Source organism: Oratosquilla oratoria, chromosome 4 (assembly GCF_046742065.1).
Source record: "Oratosquilla oratoria isolate Oo_2021 chromosome 4, ASM4674206v1, whole genome shotgun sequence".
In the NCBI taxonomy this organism is placed as follows: Eukaryota; Metazoa; Arthropoda; class Malacostraca; order Stomatopoda; family Squillidae; genus Oratosquilla; species Oratosquilla oratoria.
Genome location: NC_134780.1, coordinates 64,200,985 through 64,210,949, shown reverse-complemented (window position 1 = coordinate 64,210,949; position 9,965 = coordinate 64,200,985).

Genomic DNA, 9,965 nt, shown 5'->3' with positions numbered 1-9,965 from the left:
TATATACATATATATATATATATATATATATATATATATATAAGAGAGAGAGAGAGAGAGAGAGAGAGAGAGAGAGTTGGAGAGGAGAAAAATGGTGTGGGAGGAGCACCAAATATAGAAGGAAAAAACGAGGAACAAGAAGAGAAGCTGGGGAAGGAGAAGGAGCAGGGGGGAGAGAAGGAGGAGGAGGAGGAGGAGGAGGAGGAGGAGGAGGAGGAGGAGGAGGAGGAGGGGGAGGTGGAGGAGAAGGAGGGGGAGGAAGGGGAGGAGGAAGAGGAGGGGAGGAGGGGAGAAGGTGAGGAGGTGAGGAGGAGGAGGAGGAGGTGAGGAGGAGGAGGAGGTGAGGAGGAGGAGGTGAGGAGGAGGAGGTGAGGAGGAGGAGGCGAGGAGGAGGATGAAGAAAAGGAAAATAGGAAGAAGAGGCGACGAGAAAAAGGAAGAGAGGAAGAAGAGAAGACGAGAAGGGTGAGGAGCAAGAGAGGAAGAGAAGAGGGGAGGAGAAAGAGGAGACGAGAAGAGGAGAGGAGAAGAGAGGAGGAGGAAGAGGAGAGGAGAAGAGAGGAGGAAGAGGAGAGGAGGGGTGTAGTTTAGGAGTAGACTAAAAGCAGATTAGCATAATAGGAGTAAGAGACTAGAAGTAATAATTGGAGTACTCGAAGAGCAGGATACGAGAAAGAACGAAGGAAAGGGAGAGAAGGAGAGGAGGACGAGGACGAGGAGTGGAAAAGAGACATGAAGGGGACGATGGGTGACAAGGGTAACAAGGAGGACTAGGAGGGTGTAAATGAAGAGAAGATGAGAGATGAAAGAAGATAAGGAGGAGGAAAAAGACACCTTGGAGAAAGAGGTGGAGGACACGAGTAAGAACAGAAGATAAAAAAAGTAGAGGAGAGAGTGGGGGGTGGAAGTTGATTGCTATACAAATTATTCATCAACATGCAGCACTTCTCTCTTCTCCCTCCTCCTTAAGATAAAGCTGGTCTGGCTTCACCAGAATATTGGTTCCAGTCTCCACAACATTCAATATCTTCTTTCCCTAATTTCGTCCAACCCTTCGTGGTAAATTAGCCTTGTTACGACACTCGTCTCCCTGGGAAATAGTAGAATTTGGAAATATCACGTCTGCAAGTTATCAAAATACTTTCATATACTTTCATATAATGAAACGAAAACTTACGAGTCTGCAAATTTAAAGAACAGAATACTCCAAAGAAGTGATAAGATTGTCAGAAAAATTTACAGGGATGGGCAGGAAACTTTATAGAAAAAAGTCTAGAAGAAATGAAATGAATATAATCAGTCATATGATTGAGAAATGATGCTTCCAAATACAAAAGTTCTATTAAGGAATTAAAGACTAAGAAATTATCAATAATCCGAAAAAAATTATAATATTAGATGTAAAAAAAAAAATACAAAAATAAGGACTGATAAGAAAAAAATTAATAAAGTTGAAATGTTATCAACAAGTACGACCGATCAAAAATAAACTGTTATGCACACAGAAAAGGAAGGAAACAAATAATTCATTGGTTGTGACAGACTACAATAATATCAGTTCGATGGAGACAAAATAACTAAAAGATATAGGAAGGAGAAGTAAGAGAAAATGGTGGACAAAAAGTAAAATAAAAAATAAAACGAAAATGAAGAATAACAAAAATGAAAGACAAAAGAATCGAGAGAAGCTCAGGAGAAATCGTTTGAAATATCCATCTGGATCTCAAATGGAACGAAAGAGTTCGAACTCTTCGAGTTCGTCGCGATCAAAATTTCAAAAAGAAAACTCAAGGGTTCGGGATGATAATGGGGCTCTACACAACCAGTAAAGTTTGGAAATTCAGAGAAATCCAAACGACCAGGAAGACTTTATATAATTGTGCAACTTTTGAAATGAAAGCAAAGATTTAAGGAAAAAACGAGACCGGTAAGATTGAGCCCAGTAACCATTCCACAGATTTTTTTTTTTTTTTTTTTGTGCCAGCGAAGACGACTTTCATCAGGTGAGAGAAAACCATGAACTAAAAGAAATATATACAAGTTATCTTGGCTGTTCATGAACACAATGAAATTCCTTTACCAGAGCTCAGAGCTTCCTTATGAAGTCCATAAAGTTGAGTATTATCTCCTTTGTGAAAGTTGTGAAAGAGTAGAAGTTGCTAAGAAGAACAAAGAATATGGACTACAAAGTCCATCATAATCAAATGACCATAACAGAGGCTCTTTGAGTGCAAGAAAATGGTCATCCTATGAGAGCAACATTGCAGATACTATCTATATACCAATAGCATTCTGCCCCCTTATGAGAAAGGCAGCCAACCAAAGCATGCAAAGGATTACAAAGGATTACAAAGGCGGAGCATGCCGACAGGAGACCTCTTGGTCCATATCTAGGTCGGATGCGAAAAAAAATCATAATATATATACATATATATATACACATATATACAAGCATGTACCTCCCACCACCCATCGTACTCCCACTCATCACCCATTGCCTCTTTATCGCCCCTTGTGAATTAAGTTTCATTTCTATTCCTTACCCACTGACTGGGTCAGGAGCAAAATAACACATCCACAGCAGGACAGTACCACAAAAAAGAAAATAACTGTCTTTAAATTGCCATGAAAAAAATACCAAGGCAATTCTTAAAGCCATTAGATCAATATCATACATTTTTTACCAGTGACTATTAAAACAATACTGTTAGATAAATTCTTAGGTGTACCAGCGAGAAGAGAAACAATTAAGTTTACGTTTAACAACACATATTTGATTGTCATCTTAATACGAAGTGAATATCACAAGCTACACCGTGAAACATGTTAGGAAACTAAAATAATACAGTTATTCTCACAGGGCGTATTCCAAAATAGTTCCACAGAGATCAAACGATACTTTTATACAACAGACAGCAATAATGTAAATATAGATTACAAAGTGCCGAAGCTGAACCCAATGACTGAAGCAAGGAATCACTACACCAATTTTGTACTTGAATATTTAATTTTAAGAATTCCAAACGGCTGGTGCATGGTTTCATAATTTGATCATCAAACTATCTTTTTAATTTTGGCGCCTGTGTTTCTCTTCTGGTTATCTGTTCATGTTTGATGTATACTGAAGGAAACTACAATTAATTGACGGCTCAAGTGAGCACAGTTGACGATACTAATACAGCTGATCGTAAAGTCTCTTTTGACAGTTGTTTCACATCATATGGCCTAGTAATGAGGGAAAAATATAAGGTGGTATTGATACAGCAAGAGAATACCGACACAAAAGTGTCCTATTTCAGAGTTAAAACTCTTCCAGAGGAACAAAAGGGAGACTGCTCTGATGGTAACATCTCGACAGTAAAACTGAATGAAAATAAGCCTCTCGTTATGATCTAGTATTTTACATTCAACGATTACATGTTAAAATAGAGTAAAAGGAAATAAGAATACATGAAAATAGAATATAATATAAAGATGCAAAGAATTACAAAGGAAAAGCATGCCTACGGGAGACCTTTTGATCCATAAATAAGTTGGATAAATAGATAAATGAATCAATTTGATAGATAATGAAAAACAATAAGCAAAAAGAAAAACAACTATAACCTATAATAAATAATAGATGAATAAAAAAGAAATGGATAAGTATTAAATAAATTATGATAAGTAGATAAAATAAAATAAAATAAGATAAATTGGGGACAGATCTTGTAGAATAATTTGCTACTCAATGTAGGCCTCCTTACGAGATCTCAAAATGGGGATTTTCCTACACTTTCCTAAATATTCAACATGTTGCACACTACGCACAATGGGTAATCCAGAGAGAGTTGTCAAATAAAAAACTAGCTCTGTTGGCATTCACACGGAGATCCCTGTGGGTATTCTAAGAAAATGACTACGATGGTTAGTTCAAGTTATAAAGTTCTCTTCATATCAAATGTTTGAAAAATTATGATACATGGACACTGTCCTACTAGAGAAATTAAAATAATTCATATATCTCAAGGTGAAAAAGGCACAATTATAGATTTATCCTCTGAAATTTATTTCATAGTATTATAATTATAATACTAAAGCATCTGTTGACTTACTATTTGTACTTGCAAAGAACAATTAATGTCATAGAGCAAACAAGTGGTATTTTCCGCGGCAATGTCCAAACCATGAATCCGGCCACCGCTTCCATTTAGGAACAGGACACACCTGGCAAACTAAAATAAGAGTAAAACTTCCCATAACCGGATATTTTACTCTGGAAGAATAACTTACTTATCCGGAAAAATAAGTATTCAGAAAAGACTTCAGTGCTTTATTGCAATGCTTACACATTTTAGACACAAAATGAACTAGTTGGGTCTATATTTCATTATTTAGCACAATTGTTCGTAAATATGAAAGGCTCTCCTGTAACAGGGAAGTTCCTGGTAAGAGGACGGGGACCATACCGGGAGGCTATTTCTGGAACCCTGTGGCCCTTTACGGAAAAATCCCGTATCCGGGAAGGCCTTATGCAGAATTATATTACAACGTTCGAGAAAGCAATGCAGGTAAATCTATTTTGAAAATATTTGTTTGTTATAAAGTTAAAACGTTCTGTGATTAAATCCTGTGAAAGTGTCGCTAATAACGAAGAGACTGGTGATTAAAATTAGTGCAAGATACTACATCTAAAGGACTTAGTACAGGGTACGGTTACGAGACTGGTGCATGAAATTACAACCACGCAGCCACGCGCATGCTGACTACAAGGGAACGAGCTACAAGCAGCAGTCAACGAGGGACGACGAGCTATTGGCCGAGGAACGAAAAGTTAGTGAACGAGGGGACTACAACGACGACGAGCTAGTGAACGAGGGGACTACTAGAAAGACGAGGTTGACATACGTGTGAGGTTAACTACAAAGAGGGCAATCGATTCAAATCGACTTTTGAAATTTAAAGGTATGACTATATAAGATTTAGATGAAATAACTGCAGTAAAGCTGTATAAAGATCTCAAACAAACAATGGATTTGGGGAGGATAGATTACATTCAAGGTTATAGTTAAACTAAAGCAATTAGTCCATATGTGATGAACGTGGGAATGTAAAACAGAAACTAGGAACTCTAGAAGTGATTACAGAAACAGAGGATCTGAACATAGAGTTAGAAGCACATCAAGGAATGCTAGAATTGAATGTTACAATTGTAATAAATGGGGGCATAAAGCACAAGAGTGTTATTATGAAACTATTTGTAGAAACTGCAAATATGAGGGTCATGATGAATATCATTGTAGAAACCCCCTTTATGTTTGTATCACCAGAGAATAGGACATAGAACACAGGATTGTAGAACAATGTCAAATTTTTGTATTCACCCAGCAACAAGAAAACTCCCAGACACAAAATAAAACAACGCTACAGAGCTAACCATAGAAATACAAATAGTATTGTGTTAGGGACAAGAATGATAGAAGGGTGTATAGAAAACACCAACATCAAAGACAATTGTAAACTGACTATAAGAACTGGAAGAACTTCTGTAGGACCTCTCATTGCTGGTAGAGTGTTCAATAAACCTATTCAAATATTTGTTGCTACAAGATCCGTAGTTAATGTTATAACTAGCAAAATTTTAAACCAATTGAAACCAGGAGTGAAAATCTTGGAACCAATTCATTACTCATTGCAAGGAGTAACTGAAAGTCAGTTAAAAACATTACGTATGGTTGAATTAGAGGTCATCTTCTATAAAAATGATCAGTGGTAGTTGTAGAAGAATCTGTTTTTCCAGATCTATTAATAGGATTTGTAACTATAAGGAAAGAGAGGATGATCATATGTCCTGCTGAGATAGGGATCTTAATGAAATCAGTTAATCAACTTTCAAATTAACCAGACTTAGAGCCAGTATTAGTAATAAGAGAATCTCTTGAAATAGATAGGGAAGATGACAAGGGTAGGTTGGATAGCGGAGCAGAGTGGTCCAGACCAACAGAAAATAAAGTCTCATATAGTGAACCCATATGTTCAAGAAATCCCAGAAATTACTAATTCATCAACTTCAAATGAGGCTTTGCTAATTGTGGAAGGTGGCGTAATAAAGTCTACATTATTACACTCCAGAGTAATTAATAGGGTTGAGCTCAGTTGAAAGGAGTCGCTGTAGACTTTGAGATTTTAACCATCTCAGAATCAATTAGATTAAAGGATTTGAAATTAGACTCAGGTATTTAAAAGACAAACAAGAACATGGTAGAAATATTAGTGATTAGTGCTTTGTATAAAGACAATCTTACGAAAAGGTACAGAAATAGGTATTATCAAGTTTATACAAAACCCATTAATATCTTAAATGAGAGTACTGTTCAATTCAGGAAGAAACAGATTTGGGAGAGAAATACAAGAATCAACTAGAACCTATTAATTGTCCTGAGTTGGATGAAAGCTTAATTGCTTTGCTTTTGAAGCGCAATAAAGCAATTGCTTTGCCAGGGGACGACTTGGGCAAAACAACAGTTATAAAACATCAGATCAAATTATAACCAGGGACTCAACCTATCTATATACCTTCCTACAGATTACCACATTCTAAGCTAGCCATTGTAGATAAATTGATCACTGAAATGTTATCGCATGATATTATTGCACATAGTATAAGTGAACTTTTCTTTCATTCTGATGCCAAAATCAGATGGTACCATGCGTCCAGTTATTAATTATAGGAAATTGAATAATTAGACTATCCGGCAGATTACTGTTACTGGTAATAGGAGAAAATTTTAGAAGTTTGGAAGCCGAGAATTCGCATTTTAGCACTATATCAAGTCTACGTTCTGGCAGATTGAGTTGCATGAAGACTCACGAGAATTCATAGCCTTTTCTACATTAACGGGACACTATGCATTCAAACAAATGCCATTTGGGATATGTAAAAGTCCATTAACTTACATATTATCGAATACAGTTCTAGATGAGTTGTTAGAAAACACTGAGTGTATTTCTAGATTATATTTTAATAGTTTCCAGAATAGCAGCTGAGCACTTTAAGAAATTAGATTTGGTATTCTCAAGACTAGCTGAAGCGGGATTGAAACAAACTTGAAAAATGCAAGTTTTTGCAGGACAGTGTTATTAGTTTTAAAGAAACCTGAAGTCCAGAAGGGTATCAGGAATATGTTTATAGCATCATTTGTGAACTATGTATTAATCTTGATATTCTTTTTACAGATATATCTGGATTTATAGTAATTGTTGATATGGTGCTTGCCTGAGATGGGAGACCTGAACTACTGGGACCTTGTGTCAGATAGATGTGCTACTTGGAGCCTTGGTCAGTCATGAAGACTTGGAACCTTGCCAGTAAGAACAATAAGCATTTAACAATATTTTCATTTGTGAATCATTGATAATTCTATTGTAGGTTCACTAGTATGTGTCCTAGATAAAACATGAAATAAGTGTAAAAAAAAATTTTTTATTCAGAGAGACTCTAACATTACTGACATCTTTAACGCTGTGTATACAATTGCTGTTAACATACCTCACAGATACATAACTCACCATCTTTGAAAATGTGAAAAATCATCCATTGAGATCTAACCCAACTAACTATTCTAATGTCTTATTTCAATTGTTGCTGTTCTTAATAAGATTTCACAATCAGGAGGAAGACACTGAATAATATATGACACTTTTCCTGATTTTTTTTATTGGTAAACTATGACATCTTAGGACCTGGGTAGTAGTGAGTTTTGCAAATCAGTTTATGACATCCAGCTTATATTTGTATTATAATTGTTTTAAGGGACAGTACACATTTGATGTTACAGATATTTGTACATTTTGGAGGGGTTACTTATTTCTTTGTTTTGTGTGGCATATGTTTTGATGACAACATACATTGAGGGATAATACTTGTAACCTTGTTTAACCAGTTTATGCAGGAATAGTTTTAAGAATTAGCTCCATGTGTAGGATATTTTTCAAGTGTCTATTTCCAGTGAGCCCTGCAGGAGGGTAGTAGAAAATGGTTGGTCGGGACGACCAAATGGTAGCTGCCGAGCCCTGTAAGAGGCTCGTGGATGAGGCTCGTGGATATAGGAAGACAAATGAGGTAGATACAGGAGTAGGTGGCGAGAAATTTATTTTTACGAGTTGGGTGTTTGATAAACAAGTTCGTTGGCCACGGAATTGCACAAACTTGCTCTCCGCCTAAGTATTTATAAATAGTCGCTGTGGACCTGATTTCATTGCTGCATATGTTAATTTTTATGCTGAGGTAGCAATATGTAAAGTAAGTCAGGTGTGCATTGATTTCGAGATTGCTTGAGTAAATAGTATTGCTTATGAGTTTTTAACAGCTTTTCTGATTGGAGAAAGGGTGGAAAAGGATAAAATTCAATTGGTTCATGAGTTTAAAATCACGCCTTTAGGGGAGGATCTTAAATATAAAAGTAAAGATAATTGGAAGAAAAAAAAATCATGTCATACTGACCTAGTATGCAAATTGAGGGTTCCTGACGGAAGTCCCTTGGTATAACTTGGAGAACCAAGTGTATTAACATTCGGGAAGAAAAGAAAGAAAAATTAAACTCCGTTTAATTCCCCTCTCTTACACTGAGTAATGGAACTTGACTAAATCTGATGATCGGAAGCAAAGGGGTTTCCTACAGATAAAAGTAGTAAGTGACTAATCATACGTAACAAAGACAGTAGTGAAAGGAAAATATAAAGTAAAAACACAAAGTCGACCCATAGAAACAATAACAGAGAAGTGAAAGGGACCACAGAGAGGGGAACAGTGGTGACAGAGGTAATAGCTTTAAATCAGCATAAACGGACTGAAAGGATGAATACAAGTAGAGAATACTTCGTGATTTACTTGTCAAACGGCAATAAAACGAAGACGAAAGAACAAGACAAGAAAATGGCGGGAAGATTCGATTATAAGGAGAACGAGTTAAGAAGACAGAAGTTCAAAGATAAAAAAAAAAAAAAAGGAATGAAGATGAAAAAAAAGGAATTAAGATGAAAGAGTAACTCGAGATTTGATTATATATTAAGAAATGGGAAGACAACCGAGGACAAAGGATCATAGGAATAAAAAAACATAATGAATAGAAATAATTTATGTCAAAGGAAAAGATTAAAGAATCTAAGTAAATGTCAATAAGCGTTCTTCTCAAAATATAATGAAGAATTTAATCTATGACGAAAATAAAATGCATAGAAAAATAGAAAGTAGAGAGATCAAAGGTAAAGAGAGAGAAAGAGAAATCGAGGAGAGAGAGAGAGAGAGAGAGAGAGAGAGAGAGAGAGAGAGAGAGAGAGAGAGAGAGAGAGAGAGAGAGAGAGAGAGAGAGAGAGAGAGAGAGAGAGAGAGAGAGAGAGAGAGAGAGAGGGAGGGAGGGAGAGAGGGAGGGAGGGAGAGAGATAGACAGACAGACAGACAGACAGACAGACAAACAGACAGACAGATAGATAGACAGACAGACAGACAGACAGAAAGAGAGAGAAAGAAAAAAGAACAAAGGGTAAAAGGTGATGGAGACGATCCAAAGGACAACAGAGAGGGGGAGCAATATGAAAGAAAAGGTTTGTCACGCTTAAAGCAACACGGAAAGACCGAGTGAATAAAGGAGGGGGTCAGAGAGGAGTAAAGGAGCAGGCAAAACGGGATCACGGGCGGAGAGATGTAAGACAACTTAGGAAGTGTTTACAAAAGTAGAAGTGGAGGAGTGGAGCTAAGGAAGGACAACGAAAAAATATAACTTACCCGGCACAACAAAGCTTGTCATTAGGTTTTTAACTAAATATTCAATCGCTCTTCCAGGGTAAAAACACACTTGTATATGCCGATGAACAAAGGTAAATATCTATTGCCAATTGAAATTTAACGAGGAAGTAACTTCGTTCAAAGAAAAATCAGTGGTAGAGCATAATAATAATAATAAGAGAGAGAGATAGAGAGAGAGAGA